Here is a 14,776-nt window from a genome sequence, read left to right as displayed (position 1 = left end):
TTGCAGCCTGATGGAGGTCAGTATAGATGGACTAATAGAGAAAGTCCCACACACAGCTAGAAGGCCAAATATTTTTTCAGAGCTAGATGCAGATAAAAATTATTTTTAATTTGCAGCCTGATGGAGGTCAGTATAGATGGACTAATAGAGAAAGTCCCACACACTGCTAGAAGGCCAAATATTTTTTCAGAGCTAGATGCAGACAAAAAATTATTTTGAATTTGCAACCTGATGAAGGTCAGTATAGATGGACTAATAGAGAAAGTCCCACACACTGCTAGAAGGCCAAATATTTTTTCAGAGCTAGATGCAGACAAAAAATTATTTTGAATTTGCAACCTGATGGAGGTCAGTATAGATGGACTAATAGAGAAAGTCCCACACACAGCTAGAAGCCCAAATATTTTTTCAGAGCTAGATGCAGATAAAAATTATTTTTAATTTGCAACCTGATGGAGGTCAGTATAGATGGACTAATAGAGAAAGTCCCACACACTGCTAGAAGGCCAAATATTTTTTCAGAGCTAGATGCTGACAAACAATTATATTCAGTTTAACCTGATGGAGGTCAGTATAGATGGACTAATAGAACAAGTCCCACACACAGCTAGAAGCCCAAATATTTTTTCAGAGGAAGATGCAGATAAAAATTATTTTTAATTTGCAACCTGATGGAGGTCAGTATAGATGGACTAAAAGAGAAAGTCCCACACACTGCTAGAAGGCCAAATATTTTTTCAGAGCTAGATGCAGAAAAAAATTATATTCAGTTTGCAACCTGATCGAGGTCAGTATAGATGGACTAATAGAACAAGTCCCACACACTGCTAGAAGCCCAAATATTTTTTCAGAGCTAGATGCAGAAAAAAATTATATTCAATTTGCAACCTGATGGAGGTCAGTATAGATGGACTAATAGAATGATGCTATGCCCAAAAGATTTTACTTCACTAGGTGCAGTAAAAAAATTGGTATTCTATACACAGGTGGTATATCTTGCAACACAGATAGGCTACTCCACTGACTAACACACTCTGCAATAGGCCAAAAAGGATTAGCTTTGCTAGATTCAGCCAAATGCTGTGAAAAAAAACTTGCACAGCACTGGCACAGACCTGCCTGGCAAAAACTGATAGGAACTGATGTAACCTAGTCCTGAAAAGGACTGCAATTACAATTAGTCTTTACTCCCACAATCTATCTATTTAAGAGCACAGACCTGCCTGAGAAAAGTCGTAGGGAATGCTGTAACCTAGTCCTTAAAAGGACTGCAATCACAACTATTCCCTACTCCCAAGCTATCTGTAGATTTGTGCGAAAATTGGCTTGAAATTTACAAGGTATAGCGCACACAGCAACAGCGGTGCCATCTAACACGCAGCTGCAGCAGTGAGAAAATGGTGGCGACGGGGAAAATGGCTTGGTCTTATAGGGCAAGGACATGTGACATACACTGCCAATGACACATGCCCTTGCTTGTGTGAAGAAAAGCACTTCGCTCCGTGTGTGCGCTGCTGATAGGCTGACAGATTGCACCTCCCCACTGTAAATGCAGGAAAGAGAAAAAAAAATGGAGATCTTCATTATTCCTGCAGAGATCCATCCCCTGCCCCTCCCCCACCCCGCTGTACACTCAAACTGTGTATTAACATTAATTTTCATCATTACTGAGAAAAAATCCAGTTATGATTTTGGTGCACGAACAGTTATCGAACATAACCTCGTACAGCCAAATTTTTCTCAAATCGTTCATGTTCGCCGAACGGCTCGAACACCGCCCAAAACAGCTCGAATTTGACATTGGCGAACAGTTCGAGTCGAACAACGCTCATCTCTACTACTAAATATCAAGGACTCATTGGGCGAATCGCTCTGGAACTGAAATTGGAACGCTCAGAGACATTTCCCCTATCTGAAAGCCTGATAAACGCCGGAAAAATGACTAAGTCCGAAAAAAAATTTTTTTCAACTTTTTTAAATTTTACCCCCGTGGGATATATATTCTACCCACACACATTTGGAACTCTCCTGGGGTACCCTCACGCATATTATTCCCTCATTTAGTGGATATTTTCACAAAAAAGTGAAATTTTCAAAAATCCAGAAAATTGGCTGAAAACGACTAAATATCAAGGACTCATTGGGCGAATCGCTCTGGAACTGAAATCGGAACGCTCACTGGCATTTCCCCTATCTGAATGTCTGATAAACGCCGGAAAAATGACTAAGTCCAAAAAAAAATTTTTTTCAACTTTTTTAAATTTTACCCCCGTGGGATATATATTTTACCTACACACATTTGGAACTCTCCTGGGGTAACCTTACACATATTATTCCCTCATTTAGTGGATATTTTCACAAAAAAGTGAAATTTTCAAAAATCCAAAATATTGGCTGAAAACGACTAAGTATCAAGAACTCATTGGGCGAATCGCTATGGAACTGAAATCGGAATGCTCAATGACATTTCCCGTTTCTGAAAGTCTGATAAACGCCGGAAAAATGACTAAGTCCCCAAAAAAATTTTTTACAACTTTTTTAAATTTTACCCCCGTGGGATATATATTCTACCCACACACATTTGGAACTCTCCTGGGGTACCCTCACGCATATTATTCCCTCATTTAGTGGATATTTTCACAAAAAAGTGAAATTTTCAAAAATCCAGAAAATTGGCTGAAAACGACTAAATATCAAGGACTCATTGGGCGAATCGCTCTGGAACTGAAATCGGAATGCTCAATGACATTTCCCGTTTCTGAAAGTCTGATAAACGCCGGAAAAATGACTAAGTCCCCAAAAAAATTTTTTACAACTTTTTTAAATTTTACCCCCGTGGGATATATATTCTACCCACACACATTTGGAACTCTCCTGGGGTACCCTCACGCATATTATTCCCTCATTTAGTGGATATTTTCACAAAAAAGTGAAATTTTCAAAAATCCAGAAAATTGGCTGAAAACGACTAAATATCAAGGACTCATTGGGCGAATCGCTCTGGAACTGAAATCGGAACGCTCACTGGCATTTCCCCTATCTGAAAGTCTGATAAACGCCGGAAAAATGACTAAGTCCAAAAAAAAATTTTTTTCAACTTTTTTCAATTTTACCCCCGTGGGATATATATTCTACCCACACACATTTGGAACTCTCCTGGGGTACCCTCACGCATATTATTCCCTCATTTAGTGGATATTTTCACAAAAAAGTGAAATTTTCAAAAATCCAGAAAATTGGCTGAAAACGACTAAATGTCAAGGACTCATTGGGCGAATCGCTCTGGAACTGAAATCGGAGCGCTCACTGACATTTCCCCTATCTGAAAGTCTGATAAACGCCGGAAATATGACTAAGTCCCCCAAAAAATTTTTTTCAACTTTTATCAATTTTACCCCCGTGGGATATATATTTTACCTACACACATTTGGAACTCACCTGGGGTAACCTCACACATATTATTCCCTCATTTAGTGGATATTTTCACAAAAAAGTGAAATTTTCAAAAATCCAAAATATTGGCTGAAAACGACTAAGTATCAAGAACTCATTGGGCGAATCGCTCTGGAACTGAAATCGGAATGCTCAATGACATTTCCCGTTTCTGAAAGTCTGATAAACGCCGGAAAAATGACTAAGTTCCCAAAAAAATTTTTTACAACTTTTTTAAATTTTACCCCCGTGGGATATATATTCTACCCACACACATTTGGAACTCTCCTGGGGTACCCTCACGCATATTATTCCCTCATTTAGTGGATATTTTCACAAAAAAGTGAAATTTTCAAAAATCCAGAAAATTGGCTGAAAACGACTAAATATCAAAGACTCATTGGGCGAATCGCTCTGGAACTGAAATCGGAACGCTCACTGGCATTTCCCCTTTCTGAAAGTCTGATTAACGCCGAAAAAATGACTAAGTCCAAAAAAAAAATTTTTTCAACTTTTTTCAATTTTACCCGCGTGGGATATACAGTTATATGAAAAAGTTTGGCCACCCCTATTAATCTTAAGCTTGATGTTTTATAAAAATTGGTGTTTTTGCAACAGCTATTTCAGTTTGATATATGTAATAACTGTTGGACACAGTAATGTTTCTGCCTTGAAATGAGGTTTATTGTACTAACAGAAAATGTGCAGTCTGCATTCAAACAAAATTTGACAGGTGCATAAGTATGGGCACCCTTATCATTTTCTTGTTTTAAATACTCCTACCTACTTTTTACTGACTTACTAAAGCACTTTTTTTTGTTTTTTAACCTCATTGAGCTTTGAACTTCATAGCCAGGTGTATGCAATCATGAGAAAAGCTACTTAAAGTTGCCACTTGCAAGTTGTTCTCCTGTTTGCATCTCCTCTGAAGAGTGGCATCATGGGCTCCTCAAAACAACTGTCAAATGATCTGAAAACAAAGATTATTCAACATAGTTGTTCAGGGGAAGGATACAAAAAGCTGTCTCAGAGATTTAACCTGTCAGTTTCCACTGTGAGGAACATAGTAAGGAAATGGAAGAACACAGGGACATTTCTTGTTAAGGCCAGAAGTGGCAGGCCAAGAAAAACATCAGAAAGGCAGAGAAGAAGAATGGTGAGATCAGTCAAGGACAATCCTCAGACCACCTCCAGAGAGCTGCAGCATCAACTTGCTGCAGATGGTAACACTGTGCATCGGTCAACTATACAACGCACTTTGCACAAGGAGAAGCTGTATGGGAGAGTGATGCAAAAGAAGCCGTTTCTGCAAGCACGCCACAAACAGAGTCGGCTGAGGTATGCAAAAGCACATTTGGAGAAGCCAATTTCTTTTTGGAAGAAGGTCCTGTGGACTAATGAAACCAAGATTGAGTTGTTTGGTCATCCAAAAAGGCGTTATGCATGGCAGCAAAAAAACACAGCATTCCAAGAAAAACACTTGCTACCCACAGTAAAATTTGGTGGAGGTTCCATCATGCTTTGGGGCTGTGTGGCCAATGCCGGCACCGGGAATCTTGTTAAAGATGAGGGACGCATGGATTCCACTCAGTATCAGCAGATTCTTGACAATAATGTTCAAGAATCAGTGACAAAGTTGAAGTTACGAAGGGGATGGATCTTTCAGCAAGACAATGATCCAAAACACCGCTCCAAATCTACTCAGGCATTCATGCAGAGGAACAATTACAATGTTCTAGAATGGCCATCCCAGTCCCCAAACATGAATATCATTGAACATCTGTAGGATCATTTGAAGAGGGCTGTCCATGCTCGGCGACCATCAAACTTAACTGAACTGGAATTGTTTTGTAAAGAGGAATGGTCAAAAATACCTTCATCCAGGATCCAGGAAATCATTAAAAGCTACAGGAAGCGACTAGAGGCTGTTATTTTTGCAAAAGGAGGATCTACTAAATATTTATGTCACTTTTCTGGTGAGGTGCCCATACTTATGCACCTGTCAAATTTTGTTTGAATGCAGATTGCACATTTTCTGTTAGTACAATAAACCTCATTTCAAGGCAGAAACATTACTGTGTCCAACAGTTATTACATATATCAAACTGAAATAGCTGTTGCAAAAACACCAATTTTTATAAAACATTAAGCTTAAGATTAATAGGGGTGCCCAAACTTTTTCATATAACTGTATATTCTACCCACACACATTTGGAACTCTCCTGGAGTACCCGCACACATATTATTCCCTCATTTAGTGGATATTTTCACAAAAAAGTGAAATTTTCAAAAATCCTAAATAATGGCTGAAGACGACTAAGTATCAAGGACTCATTGGGCGAATCGCTCTGGAACTGAAATCGGAACGCTCACTGGCATTTCCCCTATCTGAAAGTCTGATAAACGCCGGGAATATGACTAAGTCCCCCAAAAAAAATTTTTCAACTTTTTTCAATTTTACCCCCGTGGGATATATATTCTACCTACACACATTTGGAACTCTCCTGGGGTACCCTCACGCATATTATTCCCTCATTTAGTGGATATTTTCACAAAAAAGTGAAATTTTCAAAAATCCAGAAAATTGGCTGAAAACTACTAAATATCAAGGACTCATTGGGCGAATCACTCTGGAACTGCAATCGGAACGCTCATAGACTTTTCCCCTATCTGAAAGTCTGATAAACGCCGGAAAAATGACTAAGTCTCAAAAAAATTTTTTTTCAACTTTTTTCAATTTTACCCCCGTGGGATACATATTCTACCCACACACATTTGGAACTCTCCTGGGGTACCCTCACACATATTATTCCCTCATTTAATGGATATTTTCACAAACAAGTGAAATTTTCAAAAATCCAAAATATTGGCTGAAAACGACTAAATATCAAGGACTCATTGGGCGAATCGCTCTGGAACTGAAATCGGAACGATCACTGACATTTGCCCTATCTGAAAGTCTGATAAACGCCGGAAAAATGATTAAGTCCAAAAAAAAATTTTTTTCAACTTTTTTCAATTTTACCCCCGTGGGGTATATATTCTACCCACACACATTTGGAGCTCTCCTGGGGTACCCTCACACATATTATTCTCTCATTTAGTGGATATTTTCACGAAAAAGTGAAATTTTCAAAAATCCAGAAGATTGGCTGAAAACGACTAAATATCAAGGACTCATTGGGTGATTCACTCTGGAACTGAAATCAGAACGCTCATTGACATTTCCCCTATCTGAAAGTCTGATAAATGCCGGAAAAATGACAAAGTCCAAAAAAAATGTTTTTTCAATTTTACCCCCGTGGGATATATATTCTACCCACACACATTTGGAACACTCCTGGGGTACCCTCACACATATTATTCCCTCATTTAGTGGATATTTTCACAAAAAAGTTAAATTTTCAAATATACAGAAAATTGGCTGAAAACGACTAAATATCAAGGACTCATTGGGCGTATCGCTCTGGAACTGAAATCGGAATGCTCACTGACATTTCCCGTCTCTGAAAGTCTGATAAACAGCGGAAAAGTGACTAAGTTAAAAAAAAAATTTATTTCAACTTTTTTCAATTTTACCCCCGTGGGATATATATTCTACCCACACACATTTGGAACTCTCCTGGGGTACCCTCACACATATTATTCAATCATTTAGTAGATATTTTCACATAAAAATGAAATTTTCAAGAATCCAGAAAATTGGCTGAAAACGACTAAATATCAAGGACTCATTGGGCAAATCGCTCTGGAATTGAAATTGGAATGCTCACTGACATTTCCTCTATGTGAAAGTCTGATAAACGCCGGAAAAATGACTAAGTCCAAAAAAAAAATGTTTTCAACTTTTTTCAATTTTACCCCCGTGGGATATATTTTCTACCCACACACATTTGGAACTCACCTGGGGTACCCTCACACATATTATTCCCTCATTTAGTGGATATTGTCACAAGAAAGTGAAATTTTCAAAAATCCAAAATATTGGCTGAAAACGACTAAATATCAAGGACTCATTGGGCGAATCGCTCTGGAACTGAAATCAGAACGCTCACTGACATTTGCCATATCTGAAAGTCTGATAAACGCGGGAAAAATGATTGAGTCCCAAAAAAAAATTTTCTACTTTTTTCAATTTTACCCCCGTGGGATATATATTCTACCCACACACATTTGGAACTCTCCTGGGGTACCCTCACACATATTATTCAATCATTTAGTGGATATTTTCACAAAAAAGTGAAATTTTCAAAAATCCAGAAAATTGGCTGAAAACGACTAAATATCAAGGACTCATTGGGCGAATTGCTCTGGAATTGAAATTGGAATCCTCACTGACATTTCCTCTATCTGAAAGTCTGATAAACGCCGGAAAAATGACGAAGTCCACAAAAAATTTTTTTTTCCACTTTTTTAAATTTTACCCCCGTGGGAAATATATTCTACCCACACACATTTGGAACTCTCCTGGGGTACCCTCACACATATTATTCCCTCATTTAGTGGATATTGTCACAAGAAAGTGAAATTTTCAAAAATCCAAAATATTGGCTGAAAACGACTAAATATCAAGGACTCATTGGGCGAATCGCTCTGGAACTGAAATCGGAACGCTACCTGACATTTCCCCTATCTGAAAGTCTGATAAACGCCGGAAAAATAACGAAGTCCCCAAAAAAAATTTTTTTCAACTTTTGGAAATTTTACCCCCGTAGGATATATATTCTACCCACACACATTTAGAACTCTACTGGGGTACCCTCACACATGTTATTCCCTCATGTATTGTATATTTTCACAAAAAAGTGAAATTTTCAAAAATCCAGAAAATTGGCTGAAAACGACTAAATATCAAGGACTCATTGGGCGAATCGCTCTGGAATTGAAATTGGAATGCTCACTGACATTTCCCCTATCTGAAAGTCTGATAAACGCCGGAAAAATGACTAAGTCCAAAAAAAATTTTTTTCAACTTTTTTCTATTTTACCCCCGTGGGATATATATTCTACCCACACACATTTGGAACTCTCCTGGGGTACCCTCACACATATTATTCCCTCATTTAGTGGATATTGTCACAAGAAAGTGAAATTTTCAAAAATCCAAAATATTGTCTGAAAACGATGAAATATCAAGGACTCATTGGGCGAATCGCTCTGGAACTGAAATCGGAACGCTCACTGACATTTCGCCTATCTGAAAGTCTGATAAACGCCGGAAAAATGACGAAGTCCACAAAAAATTTTTTTTTCCACTTTTTTAAATTTTACCCCTGTGGGATATATATTCTACCCACACACATTTGGAAATCTCCTGGGGTACCCTCACACATATTATTCCCTCATTTAGTGGATATTGTCACAAGAAAGTGAAATTTTCAAAAATCCAAAATATAGGCTGAAAACGACTAAATATCAAGGACTCATTGGGCGAATCGCTCTGGAACTGAAATCGGAACGCTACCTGACATTTCCCCTATCTGAAAGTCTGATAAACGCCGGAAAAATAACGAAGTCCCCAAAAAAAACAATTTTTCAACTTTTTTCAATTTTACCCCCGTAGGATATATATTCTACCCACACACATTTGAAACTCTCCTGGGGTACCCTCACACATATTATTCCCTCATTTAGTGGATATTTTCACAAAAAAGTGAAATTTTCAAATATCCAGAAAATTGACTGAAAACGACTAAATCTCAAGGACTCATTGAGTGAATCGCTCTGGAACTGAAATCGGAACGCTCACTGACATTTCCCCTATCTGAAAGTCTGATAAACGTCGGAAAAATGACTAAGTCCAAAAAAAATTTTTTTAAAACTTTTTTCTATTTTACCCCTGTAGGATATATATTCTACCCACACACATTTGGAACTCTCCTGGGGTACCCTCACACATATTATTCCCTCATTTAGTGGATATTTTCACAAAAAAGTGAAATTTTCAAATATCCAGAAAATTGACTGAAAACGACTAAATATCAACTACTCATTGAGCGAATCGCTCTGGAACTGAAATCGGAACACTCACTGACATTTCCCCTATCTGAAAGTCTGATAAACGCCGGAAAAATGACAAAGTCCAAAAAAAATGTTTTTTCAATTTTACCCCCGTGGGATATATATTCTACCCACACACATTTGGAACACTCCTGGGGTACCCTCACACATATTATTCCCTCATTTAGTGGATATTTTCACAAAAAAGTTAAATTTTCAAATATACAGAAAATTGGCTGAAAACGACTAAATATCAAGGACTCATTGGGCGTATCGCTCTGGAACTGAAATCGGAATGCTCACTGACATTTCCCATCTCTGAAAGTCTGATAAACACCGGAAAAGTGACTAAGTTAAAAAAAAAATTTATTTCAACTTTTTTCAATTTTACCCCCGTGGGATATATATTCTACCCACACACATTTGGAACTCTCCTGGGGTACCCTCACACATATTATTCAATCATTTAGTAGATATTTTCACATAAAAATGAAATTTTCAAGAATCCAGAAAATTGGCTGAAAACGACTAAATATCAAGGACTCATTGGGCAAATCGCTCTGGAATTGAAATTGGAATGCTCACTGACATTTCCTCTATGTGAAAGTCTGATAAACGCCGGAAAAATGACTAAGTCCAAAAAAAAATTTTTTTAAACTTTTTTCAATTTGACTCCCGTGGGATATATATTCTACCCACACACAGTTGGAACTCTCCTGGGGTACCCTCACACATATTATTCCCTCATTTAGTGGATATTTTCACAAAAGAGTGAAATTTTCAAAAATCCAGAAAATTGGCTGAAAACGACCAAATATCAAGGACTCATTGGGTGAATCGCTCTGGAACTGAAATCGGAACGCTCACTGACATTTCCCCTATCTGAAAGTCTGATAAACGCAGGAAAAATGAGTAAGTTCAAAAAAATATTTTTTTCAACTTTTTTCAATTTTACCCCCGTGGGATATATATTCTACCCACACACATTTGGAACTCTCCTGGTGTACCCTCACACATATTATTCCCTCATTTAGTGGATATTTTCACAAAAAAGTGACATTTTCAAATATCCAGGAAATTGTCTGAAAATGACTAAATATCAAGGACTCATTGGGCGAATCGCTCTGGAACTGAAATCGGAACGCTCACTGACATTTCCCCTCTCTGAAAGTCTGATAAACGCCGGAAAAATTACGAAGTCCAAAAAAAATGTTTTTTCAATTTTACCCCCGTGGGATATATATTCTACCCACACACATTTGGAACACTCCTGGGGTACCCTCACACATATTATTCCCTCATTTAGTGGATATTTTCACAAAAAAGTTAAATTTTCAAATATACAGAAAATTGGCTGAAAACGACTAAATATCAAGGACTCATTGGGCGTATCGCTCTGGAACTGAAATCGGAATGCTCACTGACATTTCCCGTCTCTGAAAGTCTGATAAACACCGGAAAAGTGACTAAGTTAAAAAAAAAATTTATTTCAACTTTTTTCAATTTTACCCCCGTGGGATATATATTCTACCCACACACATTTGGAACTCTCCTGGGGTACCCTCACACATATTATTCAATCATTTAGTAGATATTTTCACATAAAAATGAAATTTTCAAGAATCCAGAAAATTGGCTGAAAACTACTAAATATCAAGGACTCATTGGGCAAATCGCTCTGGAATTGAAATTGGAATGCTCACTGACATTTCCTCTATGTGAAAGTCTGATAAACGCCGGAAAAATGACTAAGTCCAAAAAAAAATTTTTTTAAACTTTTTTCAATTTGACTCCCGTGGGATATATATTCTACCCACACACAGTTGGAACTCTCCTGGGGTACCCTCACACATATTATTCCCTCATTTAGTGGATATTTTCACAAAAGAGTGAAATTTTCAAAAATCCAGAAAATTGGCTGAAAACGACCAAATATCAAGGACTCATTGGGTGAATCGCTCTGGAACTGAAATCGGAACGCTCACTGACATTTCCCCTATCTGAAAGTCTGATAAACGCAGGAAAAATGAGTAAGTCGAAAAAAATATTTTTTTCAACTTTTTTCAATTTTACCCCCGTGGGATATATATTCTACCCACACACATTTGGAACTCTCCTGGTGTACCCTCACACATATTATTCCCTCATTTAGTGGATATTTTCACAAAAAAGTGACATTTTCAAATATCCAGGAAATTGTCTGAAAATGACTAAATATCAAGGACTCATTGGGCGAATCGCTCTGGAACTGAAATCGGAACGCTCACTGACATATCCCCTATCTGAAAGTCTGATAAACGCCGGAAAAATGACTAAGTCCAAAAAAAATTTTTTTCAACTTTTTTCAGTGTTACCCCTGTAGGATATATATTCTACCCACACACATTTGGAACTCTCCTGGGGTACCCTCACACATATTATTCCCTCATGTAGTGGATACTTTCACAAAAAAAGTGAAATTTTCAAAAATCCAGAATATTGTCTGAAAACGACTAAATATCATGACTCATCTGGCGAATCTCTCTGGAACTGAAATCGGAATGCTCACTGACGTTTGCCCTATCTGAACGTCTGATAAACGCCGGAAAAATGACTAAGTCAAAAAAAAAAATTTTTTCAACTTTTTTCAATTTTACCCCCGTGGGATATATATTCTACCCACACAGATTTGGAACTCTCCTGGGGTACCCTCACACATATTATTCCCTCATTTAGTGGATATTTTCACAAAAAAGTGAAATTTTCAAAAATCCAATATATTGGCTGAAAACGACTAAATATCAAGGACTCATTGGGCAAATCGCTCTGGAGCTGAAATCGGAACGCTCGCTGAAATTTCCCCTATCTGAAAGTCTGATAAACGCAGGAAAAATGAATAAGTCCAAAAAAATATTTTTTTTAACTTTTTTCAATTTTACCCCCGTGGGATATATATTCTACCCACACACATTTGGGACTCTCCTGGGGTACCCTCACACATATTATTCAATCAGTTAGTGGATAATTTCACAAAAAAGTGAAATTTTCAAAAATCCAGTAAATTGTCTGAAAACGACTAAATATCAAGGACTCATTGGGCGAATCGCTCTGGAACTGAAATCGGAACACTCACTGACATTTGCTCTATCTGAAAGTCTGATAAACGCCGGAAAATTGAATAAGTCCAAAAAAATATTTTTTTAAACTTTTTTCAATTTTGCCCCCATGGGATATATATTTTACCCACACACATTTGGAACTCTACTGGGGTACCCTCACACATATTATTCCCTCATTTAGCGGATATTGTCACAAGAAAGTGAAATTTTCAAAAATCCAAAATATTGGCTGAAAGCGACGAAATATCAAGGACTCATTGGGCGAATCGCTCTGGAACTGAAATCAGAACACTCACTGACATTTGCTCTATCTGAAAGTCTGATAAACGCCGGAAAAATGAATAAGTCCAAAAAAAAATTTTTTCATCTTTTTTCAATTTTACCCCCGTAGGATATATATTATACCCACACACATTTGGAACTCTCCTGGGGTACCCTCACACATATTAATCCCTCATTTAGTGAATATTTTCACAAAAAAAGTGAAATTTTCAAAAATCCAAAATATTGGCTGAAAACGACTAAATATCAAGGACTCATTGGGCGAATCGCTCTGGAACTGAAATCGGAATGCTCACTGACATTTCCCCTATCTGAAAGTCTGATAAACGCCGGAAAAATGAGTAAGTCCAAAAAAAAATTTTTTTTCAACTTTTTTCAATTTTACCCCCATGGGATATATATTCTACCCACACACATTTGGAACTCTCCTGGGGTACCCTCACACATATTATTCCCTCATTTAGTGGATATTGTCACAAGAAAGTGAAATTTTCAAAAATCCAAAATATTGGCTGAAAACGAAGACATATCAAGGACTCATTGGGCGAATCGCTCTGGAACTGAAATCGGAACACTCACTAACATTTTCCCTCTCTGAAAGTCTGATAAACGCCGGAAAAATGACTAAGTCCAAAAAAAATTTTTTTTTAACTTTTTTCAGTTTTACCCCTGTAGGATATATATTCTACCCACACACATTTGGAACTCTCCTGGGGTACCCTCACACATATTATTCCCTCATTTAGTGGATATTGTCACAAAAAAAGTGAAATTTTCAAATATCCAGAAAATTGGCTGAAAACGACTAAATCTCAAGGACTCATTGAGCGAATCACTCTGGAACTGAAATCGGAACGCTTACTGACATTTCCCCTATGTGAAAAACTGATAAACGCCGGAAAAATAACGAAGTCCCCCCCCAAAAATTTTTTTAACTTTTTTCAATTTTACCCCCGTGGGATATATATTCTACCCACACACATTTGGAACTCTCCTGGGGTACCCTCACACATATTATTCCCTCATTTAGTGGATATTTTCACAAAAAAGTGAAATTTTCAAAAATCCAGAAAATTGGCTGTAAACGACTAAATATCAAGGACTCATTGGGCGAATCGCTCTGGAACTGAAATCGGAACACTCACTGCCCTATCTGAAAGTCTGATAAACGCCGGAAAAATGAATAAGTCCAAAAAAAAATTTTTTTTAATTTTTTTCAATTTTGCCCCCATGGGATATATATTCTACCCATACACATTCGGAACTCTACTGGGTTACCCTCACACATATTATTCCCTCATTTAGTGGATATTTTTACAAGAAAGTGAAATTTTCATAAATCCAAAATATTGGCTGAAAACGACTAAATATCAAAGACTCATTGGGCGAATCGCTCTGGAACTGAAATCGGAACACTCACTGCCCTATCTGAAAGTCTGATAAACGCCGGAAAAATGAATAAGTCCAAAAAAAATTTTTTTTCAACTTTTTTCAATTTTACCCCTGTAGGATATATATTCTACCCAACACATTTGGAACTCTCCTGGGGTACCCTCACACATATTATTCCCTCATTTAGTGGATATTTTCACAAAAAAGTGAAATTTTCAAATATCCAGAAAATTGGCTGAAAAGGACTAAATCTCAAGGACTCATTGAGTGAATCGCTCTGGAACTGAAATCGGAACGCTCACTGACATTTCCCCTATCTGAAAGTCTGATAAACGTCGGAAAAATGACTAAGTCCAAAAAAAATTTTTTTTCAACTTTTTTCAATTTTACCCCTGTAGGATATATTCTACCCACACACATTTGGAACTCTCCTGGGGTACCCTCACACATATTATTCCCTCATTTAGTGGATATTTTCACAAAAAAGAGAAATTTTCAAATATCCAGAAAATTGGCTGAAAACGACTAAATCTCAAGGACTCATTGAGTGAATCGCTCTGGAACTGAAATCG

The sequence above is a fragment of the Phyllobates terribilis genome, unplaced genomic scaffold (genome assembly GCF_046119375.1).
Source record: "Phyllobates terribilis strain yellow unplaced genomic scaffold, ASM4611937v1 Scaffold_4__5_contigs__length_816908805, whole genome shotgun sequence".
Taxonomy (NCBI): Eukaryota; Metazoa; Chordata; class Amphibia; order Anura; family Dendrobatidae; genus Phyllobates; species Phyllobates terribilis.
The sequence above is the reverse complement of the archived record's forward strand: the minus strand, read 5'-3'. Positions refer to the sequence as shown.